The sequence below is a fragment of the Chiloscyllium plagiosum genome, chromosome 42, assembly GCF_004010195.1.
Source record: "Chiloscyllium plagiosum isolate BGI_BamShark_2017 chromosome 42, ASM401019v2, whole genome shotgun sequence".
Taxonomy (NCBI): domain Eukaryota; kingdom Metazoa; phylum Chordata; class Chondrichthyes; order Orectolobiformes; family Hemiscylliidae; genus Chiloscyllium; species Chiloscyllium plagiosum.
In genome coordinates this window covers 19,625,839-19,639,520 of record NC_057751.1, presented here as the reverse complement: position 1 = coordinate 19,639,520, position 13,682 = coordinate 19,625,839, and the positions used below count along the sequence as shown (strand labels likewise).

Genomic DNA, 13,682 nt, shown 5'->3' with positions numbered 1-13,682 from the left:
TCAGTCACAGGTAAGATCCTGGCATCCATTGTGAAGGATGAGATTTCTGAATGCTTTAGAAGTGTATGGAAAAATAGGGCAAAGTCAGCATGGTTTCATCAAGGAGAGATCATACCTGACAAACCTGCTAGAATTCTTTGAGAAAGTACAAACAGGTTAGACCAAGGAGAGCCAATGGATGTTGTCTACTTGGACTTTAAGAAGACCTTTGACCACGTGCCGCACAGGAGGCTACTGAGTAAGATAAGGGCCCTTGGTGTCATAGGCAAGGTGCTCGCATGGATAGAAGCTTGGCTGTTTGGCAGAAAGCAGAGAGTGGAGATAAAAGGGTCCTTCTCAGGATGGCAGCTGGTGACAAATGGTGTTTCACAAGGCTGAGTGCTGGGACCACAACTTTTCACTTTACTTTATACATTAACAATCTAGATGAAGGAACTGAGAGCATTCTGGCTAAGTTTGCAGATGATACAAAGACAGGTAGAGGGACAGGTAGCATTGAGGTGGCGGGGAGGTTGAAGAAGGATTTGTACAGGTTAGGAGAGGAGAGTGGGCAAAGTAGTGGCAGATGGAGTACAACATGGGAAAGTGAGGTCATGCACTTTGGTAGGAAGAAGAGAGGCATGGACTACTTTCTAAATGGAGAGAAAATTCAGAAATCTGAAGTGCAAAGAGACTTGGGAGTTCTAGTCCAGGATTCTCGCAAGGTAAGCTTGCAGGTTGAGTCAGTAGTTAGGAAGGCAAATACAATGATGGCATTTATTTTGAGAGGACTTTAATATAAAAGCAGGGATGTACTTCTGAGGCTCTATAAAGCTCTGGTAAGACTGCAGTTGGAGTATTGTGCGCAGTTTTGGGCCCCATATCTCAAAGGATGTCATGGCCATGGAGTGTGTTCAGAGGAGGTTCACAAGAATGGTCCAGGAATGGAAAAAGCTTAACATATGAGGAACATTTGAGGACTCTAGGTTTATACTAAATGGAATTTAGAAGGATGAGGGGGGGATCTAATTGAAACATACAAAATACTGAATGGCCTTGACATGTTGGAAGAGGTTTCCATTGGTAGGAGAGACGAGGGTCCGAAGGCACAGATTTGGAGTAAAGGGAAGACCTTTTAGAACAGAGATAAGGAGAAACTTCTTCAGCCAGACAGTTGTGAGTCGATGGAATTCATTGCCACAGAAGGCTGCAGAGGCCAGGTCACTGAGTATATTTAAGATGGAGATAGATAGGTTCTTGAGTATCAAGGGGAACAAGGGTTATAGGGAGAAAGCAGGACAATAGGATTGAGAAACTTATTAGCCATGATTGAATGGTAGAGCAGACTCGATGGGCTGAATGGCCTAATTTCTGCTCCTATATCTTATGATCTTACCTGCCAATGGGACAGGACATATCAAAGGATGGTGTATAAGACATTATCTGCAAGGTCTGATTCCAATAGTGTTACTATGTCAGGCTGTTGTTTGACTAGTCCGAGACAGCTCTCAAAACTTCTGCATTGCACCCAGATTAATTAATTGAATCCCTACAGCGTGGAAACAGGCCATTGACTGACCAACTCCACACCAACCCTCTGAAGAGTATCCCACTCAGACCTAACCCCCGACCCAATTACTCTACATTTTCCCCTGACTAATGCACCTAACCTACACATTACTGAACACTATGGGCAATTTAGCATGGCAATTCACCTAACCTGCACATCTTTGGACTGAGGGAGGAAACTGGAGCATCCGGAGAAACCCACGTAGACACGGGAGAATGTGCAAACTGGAATCGAATCCAGGTTCCTAGCGCTGTGAGGCAGCAATGCTAATCCCCAAGCCCACAGAAAGGAGGACTTTGCAGGATCAACAGGGCTGTTTCTGCCATTGGCTTTTCTGGTGCCCAGTTCGATTCCAGACGGTCCACACAGTTTCATTTCTTTGAGATTTTGTAGCAACTGATAAAATTGAATGGCCATTTCAAAGAGCAATTGAAAGTCAACCATATATAGGCCAGACCAGGTGAGGATGGCAGACTGCCTTCTCTGAAAAGGCATCAATAATCTAGTTGGGTTTTCCAACAATTGTCAATGGCTTCACGGTCATCAGTAGATTTTTAAATTCAAGATTTCTTTTAAAAATTGAATTTAAATTCTATCATCTTGGCAGAGCAGATTCAAACCTGGGTCCTCAGACCATTACCTGTGTCTTCAGATTAATAGTCTAAATTAATATCACAAGGCAATTGCCTCCTCATAACATGGTGGTCTTTGACTGCTCACATTACACAAATTTTGTGCACCTTTGTTGAACACACATGTAATTTGACTGCACTATCAACAGAAGAATTTTATCGCTTTCCTGACAACTACTTCCTCCATGTACTACAGCTATTGGAATAACTACATGCTACATCTGCTTTTCCCTCAGGTGTATGCTGTGGTCTTCATTAGTTGTGGCACTGGACGGCACAATGGCTCAGTGGTTAGCACTGCTGCTCAGGTTCAATTTCAGCCTTGGGCACTGTGTGTGGAGTTTGCACATTCTCCCAGTGTCTGTGTGGATTTCCTCTGGGTGCTCTGGTTTCCTCCCGCAATCCAAAGATGTGCAAGTTAGATGAATTGGTCATGCTAAATTTCCCATAGTGTTCAAGGATGTGTAGGTTAGGTGCACGAGTCGGGGTAAAAGTAGATTAATAGGGTAGGGGAATGGGTCTGGTGGGTTACTCTTTGGAGGGTCAGTGTGGAATTTTTGGGCCAAAGGGCCTGTTCCAACATTGTAGGGATTCTATGAAAAGAGTATACAGTTTATTGAAATTATAGAGCTTAATGACATTCCAGAATGATTGCATAACAGGCTTTGGTTTTAAAAAGTATAATAAACATAAATGTTATTTGCAATTGCTAACCTGCTAACACATTCAACATAATGGTTCAAACTTTAGAGCATTTCTGGAGGAATGCCATCTAGATATTCAATTCCACATTGCTATCCCATCAAATATACAAGAATCCAAGATGGAGGATGGGTAAAATTTCTGGCTAGAACAGGCTGCTCCTTCTTTTGAGGCATTTTAGGGATTTCCTCAAACTCCAGGAGCAGCAATTACTGTTTTATATGCGGTTGCATTTTTCTTTCTCCAAAGTTCTAGAACAAAGTCAAAACGTTAAAGAGGTAGGCAGGTAGTGCAGGAGTTCTCTGTGGCTATCCCCATTTCAAACAAGTATGCTGTTTTCAAAAATGTATGGGGTGATGGATTCTCAGGGGAACGTAGAATGAGCAGCCAAGTTTCTGGTATTGAGACTGGCTCTAATGCAATGAGGGGTACGTCGCGTTCCAAGAAATAGATTGTGTTAGGGGACTCTCTAGTCCGATGCACAGACTGGCATTTCTGTGGTCAGCAGCGAAAAATCAAAATGGTGCATTGCCTCCCTGGTACCAGGATCAAGAATATCTCAGAGGGTGCAGAATATTCTCAAGGGGGAGAGGGCCCAGTAGGAGGCCATTGTACACACTGGAACCAACGACACTGGAAGGGAACAAGATGAGAGTCTGAAGGAAGAATATAGAGAGTTAGGCAGGAATTTTAAAAGGAGGTCCTCGAGAGTAGTAATATCTGGAGTACTCCCGGTGCTCCGCGTTAGTGAGGGTGGGAATAGGAGGATAGAGTAGATGAATGCATGGATGAGGAGTGGGTGTACGGGAGAAGGATTCACATTTTTAGATCATTGGAAGCTCTTCTGGGGTAGAATTGATTGTACAAGGAGGACAGATTGCACCAGAATTGGAAGGGGACTAACATACTGGCAGGGAGATTTCTGAGAGCGACTTAGGAGGATTTAAACTAGTAAGGTGGGGGGTGGGAACCCAGGGAGATTGAGGGGAAAGAGATCAATCTGAGATTAGTACTGTTGAGAAAAAGAAGTGAGTCAGACAGTCATGACAGGCAGGAACAAAGCAGAGAACAAGGTAGGACTTGATAAATTAAACTGCATTTATTTCAATGCAAGAGGCCTAACAGGGAAGGCAGATGAACTCAGGGCATGGTTAGGAACATGGAACTGGGATAGCAAAGCAATTACAGAAACGTGGCTCAGGGATGCACAGGACTGGCAGCTTAATGTTCCAGGATACAAAACGCTACAGGAAGGGTAGAAAGGGAGGCAAGTGAGGGGGAGTGGCGTTTTTGATAAGGGATAGCATTACAGCTGCACTGAGGGAGGATATTCCCAAAAATACAAGCAGGGAAGTTATTTGGGGGAAACTGCAAAAGAAGAAAAGGGATGACCACCTTACTGGGATTGTATTATGGACCCCCTAATAGTCAGTGGGAAATTGAGAAACAAATTTGTTAGGAGACCTCAGTTGTCTGTAAGAATAATAGGGTGGTAACAGTAGGGAATTTTAACTTTCCAAACAAAGACTGGGACTGCCACAGTGTTAAGGGTTTAGATGGTGAGGAATTTACTCAGTGTGTACAAGAAAATGTTCTGATCCAGTATGTGGATGTACCTACTAGAGAAGGTGCAAAACATGACCTACTCTTGGGAAAGAAGGCAGGGCAGGTGACGGAGGTGTCAGTTGGGAAGCACTTTGGGGCCAGTGACCATAACTCTATTAGTTTTTAAATAGCGATGGAAAAGGATAGACCAGATCTAAAAGTTGAAGTTCCAAATTGGAGAAAGGCCAATTTTGACGGTATCAGGCAAGAACTCTCAAAAGCTGATTGGAGGCAGATGTTCACAGGTAAAGGGATGGCTGGAAAATGGAAAGCCATCAGAAATGAGATAACAAGAGGCCAGAGACAGTATATTCCAGTTAGGGTGAAAGGAAAAGCTGGTAGGTGTAGGGAATGTTGGATGACTAGAGAAATGGAGGGTTTGGTTAAGAAAAGGAAGGAAGCATATGTCAGGCATAGACAGGATAGATCAAGTGTATACTTGAGAAGAGTATCTTAGAAGAATATACTTAAGAGGGAATTGAGGAGGGCAAAAAGGGGACACGAGGTAGCTCTGGCAAATAGGGTTAAGGAGAATCCAAAGGAATTTTACAAATACATTAAGGACAAACGGGTAACTAGGGAGAGAATAGGGTCCCCAGCTGCAGGAGATACTAAACTAGTATTTTGCATCAGTGTTTACTGTGGAGCAGGACATGAAAGATACAGAATGTAGGGAAATAGATGGTGACATCTTGAAAAATGCCCATATTACAGAGGAAGTGCTGGATGTCTTGAAACACACAAAAGTGGAGAAATCCCCAGGACCTGATCACGTGTACCCTAGAACTCTGTGGGAAGCTAGGGAAGTGATTGCCAGGCCCCTTGCTGAAATATTTGTATCATTGATAGTCACAGATGAGGTGCTGGAAGACTGGAGGTTGGCTAATGTGCCGCCACTATTTAAGAAAATGTTAAGGACAAGCCAGGGAACTACAGACCGGTGAGATTGACATTGGTGATGGGGAGGTTGTTGGAGGGAATCCTGAGGGACAGGATGTACATGTATTTGGAAGGACTGATTAGGGATAGTCAACATGGCTTTGTGTGTGGGAAATCATGTCTCACAAACTTGATTGAGTTTTTTGGAGAAGTAACAAAGGAGTGATGAGGGCAGAGCGTTAGATGTCATCTATATGGACTTCAGCAAAACGTTCAACAAGGTTCCCCATGGTTAGCAAGGTTAGATTTCATGGAATACGGGGAGAACTAGCCATTTTGATACAGAACTGGCTCAAAGGTAGTAGACAGAGGGTAGTGGTGGAGGGTTGTTTTTCAGACTGGAGGCCTGTGACCAGTGGAGTGCCACAAGGATTGGTGCTGGGTCCACGATATTTCGTCATTTATATAAATGATTTAGTCATGAACATAGGAGGTATAGTTACTAAGTTTGCAGATGACACCAAAACTGGAGTTGTAGTGGACAGCGAAGAAGGTTACCTCAGATTACAACAGGATCTTGATCAGATGGGCCAATGGGCTGAGAAGTGGCAGATGGAGTTTAATTCAGATAAATGCGAGGTGCTACATTTTGGGAAAGCAAATCTTAGCAGGACTTATACACGTAATGGTAAGGTCCTGGGGAGTGTTGCTGAACAAAGAGACCTTGGAGTGCAGGTTCATAGCTCCTTGAAAGTAGATTCACAGGTAGGTAAGATAGTGAAGACGGTGTTTGGTATGCTTTCCTTTATTGGTCAGAGTATTGAGTATATGATTAGAAAAAGTTTGGAGGGATATGGGCCGAGTGCTGGCAGGTGGGACTAGATTGGGGTGGAATATCTGGTCGACATGGACGAGTTGGACCGAAGGGTCTGTTTCCATGCTGTACATCTCTATGACTCTAATGATTACCTATACAGTGAATACTGATGATGCAAATTTGAGCTGAGAGTACACCCCTTTGCAGTGGAGGGACTGTAACCCCCACTTCTGGTGGGGAGATATAATTACCATGCCAAGTTTGCAGTTTTAACATAAATGTAGACATGAGAATCTATGAGGAAACATCAAAAAGTATATGGAATGCGTAACAATAAAGACTGAACTGTACCTGTGCACTGAGGGCCAATTTATCACTTCAAACCAATTGTCAATTATCTCTCTTCACCCAAGGAATTAATTTACTTGACACTGGATATCAAGTGTTACTTTGGGCACAATCAGGAAGTTGTGCAGTTTTGATTTTCTTTACTCCTTCACAGGATGTGGGCATTGCTGGCCAACTGCCCAGAGGGCAGTTCAGAGTCAACCACATTGCTGTGGTCAGGAGTCTGAATGAGTAAGCAGATGGGTTTTTCCTGACTATCAACAATAGTTTCATGGTTATCATTAGACTTGTAACTCCAGATTTTTATTGAATTCAAATCCGAGATGGGCTAATGGGCTGAGGAGTAGCAGATGGAGTTTAATTTAGATAAATGAGAGATATTGCATTTGGGAAAGCAAATCTTAGCAGGATTTATACACTTAGTGGTAAGGTCCTAGGGAGCGTTGCTCAACAAAGAGACCTTGGAGTGTAGGTTCAGAGCTCCCTGAAAGTAGAGTCGCAGGTAGATTGGATAGTGAAGGCGGCATTTGGTAAATTTTATTAGCGAGAGTATTGAGTATAGGAGTTGGGAGGTCACGTTGTGGCTGTACAGGATGTTAGTTAGGCCACTTTTGGAATATTGCATGCAATTCTGGTCTCCTTCCTATTGAAAGGAAAGACGTTGTGAAACTTGAAAGGGTTCAGAAAAGATTTACAAGGATGTTACCATGGTTGGAGGATTTGAGCTATAGGGAGAGGTTGAATAGGCTGAGGCTGTTTTCCCTGGAGCGAGAGAGGCTGAGGGGTGACCTTATAGAGGTTTATAAAATCATAAAGGGCATGAATAGGGTAAATAGGCAAGGTCTTTTTCCTGGGGTGGGGGGAGTCCAGAACTAGAGGACAGAGGTTGAGGGGGGAGAGAGGAAAGATATTAAAAAGAGAGACCTAAGGGGCAACATTTTCACGCCGAGGGTGGTGCACGTATGGAATGGTTGCCAGAGAAAGTGGTGGAGGCTGATACAATTGCAACATTTAAAAAGGCACCTGGATGGATGTATGAATAGGAAGGGTTTGGAGGGATATGGGCCGGGTGCTGGCAAATGGGATTAGTGTGGGATATCTGGTCGGCATGGACAAATTGGACCAAAAGGTCTGTTTCTGTGTTGTACATCTCTATGACTATTGGCAAGATTCTACTCTACTTTCAAGGATCTATGAACCTGTACTCCAAGGTCTCTTTGTTCAGCAACACTCCCCAGGACCTTACCATTAAGTGAATATGTCCTGCTAAAATTTGCTTTCCCTAAATGCAGCACCTTGCATTTATCTAAATTAAACTCCATGTCCCCAGAACATTATCTGAGTTGCTGGATTAACACCATAGGAAACCTAAACACAAATAGAAAGCAGGTCACTAACACCAGTGCTTCACCGGAGGCTCACTGATGATGTTAACTTGTATGGTGACAAAACGTCTGAAAATGAACCTTCCAGCTCAGAACAAATTTACATCCAATAATAATCTAGTGACAATACCACTAGGCCATTGCTTCCCTGTGATTACAGCTTACGTTTCCACCAAAACCCAATCACAAATATAAAATCTTCCAAAACTACCATAATTCTCTTCCCATTATATAGTATTCCCATCACAAGGCCATAAGATGAGAGCAGAAGTAGGCCATTCGGCCCATAGAGTCTGGTCTGCCATGGTTGATGTGATAATCCTCAACTCCACTTTCCTGCATTTTCTCCATAACTTTTGATTCCATATTTAATAGTGGGACTTAATGCTGTTTCATTAATACAGATGAGAAGCGGGCTCAAGACCATAAATGAGAATTTTTAGTAAAAAAAGGTGCTCAGGAGCATAGGACTCCCCATGTGATCACCTGTACAAGACCTACATGACAATTTGTTTGACACTCTTCCCTCCCAAAACCTCACCATAACCTGACAGTATTGCTACACAATTTGCTGTTACATTTTGGAAGCATTAAACTAAAACATGGGTGCGTTCACAGTCAAACATACCAAAGTATAATGGCTAAATTTTAGTTTTCAAAACCAATTGCAAACCAAGTTTTGTTTTAATAAAATGTCTTTGCAGTACTACTGAATCCAATTGGTCTGGTAAAGATTTCAATATAAATCTGTATCATTCACAAGTAGAAAAATAATTTTAACAGGAGCGATCACTAACCCTCCCAGGTTGTTGAGGTGTGGCTGTCAATAAGAGTCAAAAATACAATGTAGCTTTCAAATTAGCCTAGCATTTACTATTAGCTGACCGAATAGAGGGGGCTCTCAAACTTCAATTCTGGCTTTTATTTTTGCACCCCTCCCTCCAACTTACCTTCACCTCTCTTTTAAAACTCTGCTTAAACAATTCACCTTCTCATACTAATCTTTGAAAGTTGGTCAGCATTTAAATGATTGTAAAGTGGAGAACAATGTATACATAAGTAGAGATGGCAATAATTTGACCAATGAATATTGCCTGAGGCAGGTTGAAAATACATAAGGCTGAAAATACCCAGTGTGTGAACAGTCTACTTTTCATTGTTGCCATTAAGAGATAATACTAAAATGTAAATGTACATATTTATGTAACAAGCTTTGGGTGGTTGTTTTGTTATCAGGTTTTAAAGAAGAAACTAATGCAATTTGGAACATGGGGCAGAAACAAGTAAATTTTATGCAGTGTTACAAGTAGTTTTAACAATACAATTTGCTTATAGGCCAGTCTTCAGTGAACTTGCACATTTTTAATACTTTCACATGCAAAACAGTGGCAGGACATGGCATTTATGGTAGTCTTCAATAGAACTATGAGACACAGGAGCAGAAATAAGCCATTCAGCTCATCTAGTTTGCTTCACCAATGATGGAGTTGTAATTTTCGCTCATGACAACCAGTTCACCCCATTTTCCGATTCTGTTTTCTTTACATTTGGCTCAAAATTTTTGGTCAAATTATTAATTGAAACAGTCGCATTCACTAGATCAATTTAACCGACTTGAAACAAACTGATCATCAAGTGTGAAAATTCCAGTGAAAATTTATTTAAACGACATACTAATAAGACCCCAATCCATTTTAGGATAACAGAAACTGACCTTATTTAATATTTATTTGCGGTTGAGAAGAACTTACACTAACCTTTCGGCAAAATCAAAACGATTTATATTTTCTCTGATCTAACGTCAGGAGATGTATACTCTAAGCTTCTAAAAACACGCTATAAACAAATGCTAGTCCTTTGGCAATTAGGATATTTACAGCCTAACGACGGGTGAAAGGGAAACGCCCCTTGAAAAACAGCACCCACCTCCCAGTTTCTGATTGGCCGCAGGTCTAGACGTGAGCTAAATGTCCCGCTGTGACTGGCTGCTCCTCCTGTCAGTTTAGAATGATGCGCGAGCCTCCCTCCCCCTTTCTGTTTGGATTCAGTTAGGGGGTTTGATTTTCCGAATGTCACGGGAACCGTTCTCACCTCAGTTTCAAGCGGCCGTTCCACTCACAGCATTAAGGAAAAAAAAGTAGCGGTAGCCCGATGCAGTCGAGCTAAACTGTCGCCGACTGCGGTAAAGTGGCACTTTCAACGTTTCCACTCCAAACAAAACCACCCTTTTCAACCAGTTTCTGAGAACGGCGGCAGCGACATAGGAGGGACTCTAGTTCCACTTCCGGTGCAAGCCGGACGTGCCGTCATACATCCCAACGCAAGCGCAGTACCAGCGTTACCGTGAATTGAATGAGGCAAGGTTACCTGCAGCTTTAGAACATAACGAAAGAAATAGGAGCAGGTAGGAATACTAGTCAGACCTTTGCATCTGGTCTACTATTCAATAAAAAGTTAAATTAATTTGATTGAGACTAGTTCTCTACAACCCCTGTAGCTTAAAGAAATCTAGTTAAGCCTTGAGTATATTCAATGACCCTGCCTTCACTACTCTATCTTGAGGAAGTTGATTACAAAAACTAACTCCTCAGAAAAAAAAACTTTAACTTTGCCTCACATAGTCAACTGTATTTAGAACACTTGGGGATGATTAACCAACGTATTAAATTATAAAAAGGTTAAATCAATTCGGTACAGATAAGTCATTTCCTCTGGTGGGGGAATTTAAAAGGGAATAATGTTAACATTATAGTGAGGCCATTTAGGGGCAGAAACAGAAATCACCTTTCTCCACCAGCAATAAAGGAATAAGCAGCTAAGACAGATGGATCCTGGCTCATTTGTCTCAACGCTGAATTGCAAAACAATCTTGGGTGCTAACTGTATTCTAATATTTTCCTTCATTCTAATATTATATCTCCATTGCTGTTGAAATCCTATGCATAGTTTTGTATTGTACACAGACCTATTTGATGGCTTACTTTCACCCCAAACCCCCCATCCCTATCCCCACCCAATCATTAATCTAAAATCCACACTGGATCCTTGGCTCCAGCGCATAACAACTTTAAATCCTTGTGAATATGGTTGGGATTGAAAATTTAGCAAACTAAGGCAATAAACTTTCACTTTTCTGCTGTCCTACCTTAGTACTTCAGATTATAACTGTCACCAAACCTGGAGCAAAGCAATGTTTTGTGCATCACGAAAGTACCAATAGTTCAGAATTCTCAATGTCGATCATGGCATTCAAGGAAGATAGCACACAAAAAGACAGGTGCTACCTGATCACCAGAACGCAGACAGCAATCTACCTACCTGTTTACCCTTTGCAGATCATTTGAGCCTGAGTATTATGTACAAAAGCGTCTTTTATAGAAGGGGAAAAAAAATCTCCTCTTCCCATTCATTAAACACTTCTCACAAATGAATATATAAATAAAACAATGATATTTTCTGCACTGTTTATTACAGTTCAAACATCAATAAAATAAAATATCCCAGTGCATTTTCTCCAAAACTGAAAGTATTCGACAGCATTAATGGCTAATATTCATCATGCAATAACCAGGCAGATATTGCCCATTAATAAAAAGCAAAATCCTGCAGGTCCTGGAAATCTTGAGACAAATGTAATGCTGGAGAAATGTCAGCAGGTCTGGCAGCATCCAGAAAGAAGCAGTTAACATTTCAAGTCTAGTGTGCGGCTTTTTCAGAACTGCAGAGTTGCCTGTTACTTTTACATTTGAATTTTAATAATGTAATTTAAGCCATCATGACATACACATCAACAATCCCAGATCTCAGCTTTCAACCTTGCAGCTCCACAGACCTAATAGAAAACAGTTGCAACAGTAAATGTTTCTTCTGCTCCTCCTCCAAATATTAAACACTGTACCATGCTGGCTGACATGGTTTTTCTTAGTTATCCATAAGAATGTTAATCTACAACACACGCTCGGCAGCAGCATTATATCACTGGGCAAAACTGGAAAACGTCCCTTTTTTTCCAGGTGATGGAAGCTAGCAGAGGAAAAAAAGTGTATCGAAATATGCTGCATTGGTGAATCTGGTGGTAGCTCACACTCCATCACACTATATCTAGGTAACCAGCAGTACCTCATCAGTGTCACAATTTCACTTCCAGATCAGGAGCAGGATACTTAATGTAAACCATGATATTGCAACATTTCCATTTTGTTTATGTGCTTCCAGGTTGACCGTGCAGTTCAATTTATTCAGTTGGCCGCAATCTGGATATAGTTCATAGCATCAAAATTCAATTAATAGGTATTTTTAATATTTCTTAGTTAATTCTGGCCATTCTTAAAATTGTAAACTTTGTGGCTTGCAGAATTCTGGCAGGCAGCTGTCTTTATTTCCACTTTCTTCTTTAAAGGTGCCTCACAATGGGAAAAAAAGAGGCAACAGAATCTCTTCTAGTAACATTTGGAGAACAGGGGAGCTTAGCATAATAGTTTTCCCTCAGTCTTTTTTCAACTGAAACAGAAGTATAGAGTGCCTTGAATATTGTATGCAGAAAATAGTTCATCAATAATTGCAATCAATTCCATAAAACAAGGGGAAATGTGTCAACTATTTGAAAAGAGTAACCTTGTTTTGAATTACAAATTTAAAGCATATGTCATCACCGGAATGATAGTTCATTTTACTTTTGCTTTCAGTTATTCCTACATCTTTCCCATTGTTCACAGGGAGCTGATAATGCTGTTGTACAACAGACTAAGAAATTTAAAGATTTGTAATCACTCAGTTTGGTCTGTGCATGACTCCAGACCCAAAGGAATGTGGTCAACTCTTAATTGCCATCTGAAATGTTTGAGCAAAGCACTCAGTTGAATCAAACTGCCACAGAACAGTCGAAAAGGAATGAAACTGGCAGACCACTTAGCAATGACTTAGGTACACTTATTGACCCTATAAAGTCCTACTTACTAGCACATTGGGACTTCTGCTAAAATTGAGAGAGCTGTCCCACAAACCAGTCAACCAAAGGGCTGACATAGTCATACACACCAAATCATACCTTCCAGACAACAACCCATGAGTACATCTGTCCAACTGGCAGGACAGACCCAATTGAGGCAACAAGACAGTGACAAGCAGTCGGAGGGAAATGGCTGTGAAGCCCTCAACATTGACTCCAGATCCAATAAAATCTCATGGCCTACGTTCAAACATTGGCAAGTTTCTTAAATACCACCTACTACCCTCCCTCAGCTGATGAATCAATACTTCTCAATGTGGAACATTTGGAGAAAACACCAAGGCTGGCAAGGGCACAAGAGTTGCAACTTCAACGTCCATCACCAAGAGTGGCTCAACAGCATCACAACTGACATGGCAGGGTTCTGAAAAATACATCTGCTACATTCGGCCTGTAGCAGATGAAGGGAACAACCCATTAGTCCTCACCCCACCAATTTACCTGTCACAGATGCACCTGTCTGCATATCAGTAAATGTAGTTTAATCCGTGTGAAAGTTAGTTCGATCCTCACAGTAAGAACACCCTTCTTCATATTGTGGCTGTTTCACTGTGCTGAATGGGACAGATCTAGTAATTCATTGATGAGAGTGTGGTTTTAAGGAGCCCTGCCAAAACTGAAGTTAATGGGAATGTATGGAAAAACACCCCTCTGGTTGGAGTCACAAAGGAAGGCCATTGTACTTGTTGGAGGTCAATTATCTCAGTCCCAGGATATTTCTGCAGGAGTTCCTCAAGGTAATGCCCTAGAGATTTAT

The 13,682-nt window shown here is 41.6% G+C and overlaps 1 protein-coding gene across 3 annotated transcripts in view; it reads right to left on the bottom strand.

Annotated features, from left to right (window-relative positions):
* Window positions 1-10,302, bottom strand: part of dnajc14 (DnaJ (Hsp40) homolog, subfamily C, member 14) — a 39,596-nt gene extending 29,294 nt beyond the window's left edge. Inside the window, exon 1 of one of the 3 annotated variants that reach the window (XM_043681671.1) lies at window positions 9,844-10,302. The gene's annotated coding sequence lies outside the window, so the exon portion shown is untranslated. Of the gene's footprint in view, window positions 1-9,674; window positions 9,794-9,843 lie in introns of those variants that run through there. The other 2 variants (XM_043681672.1, XM_043681673.1) reach the window with 2 other exon arrangements.
* Window positions 10,303-13,682: the final 3,380 nt, after the last annotated feature.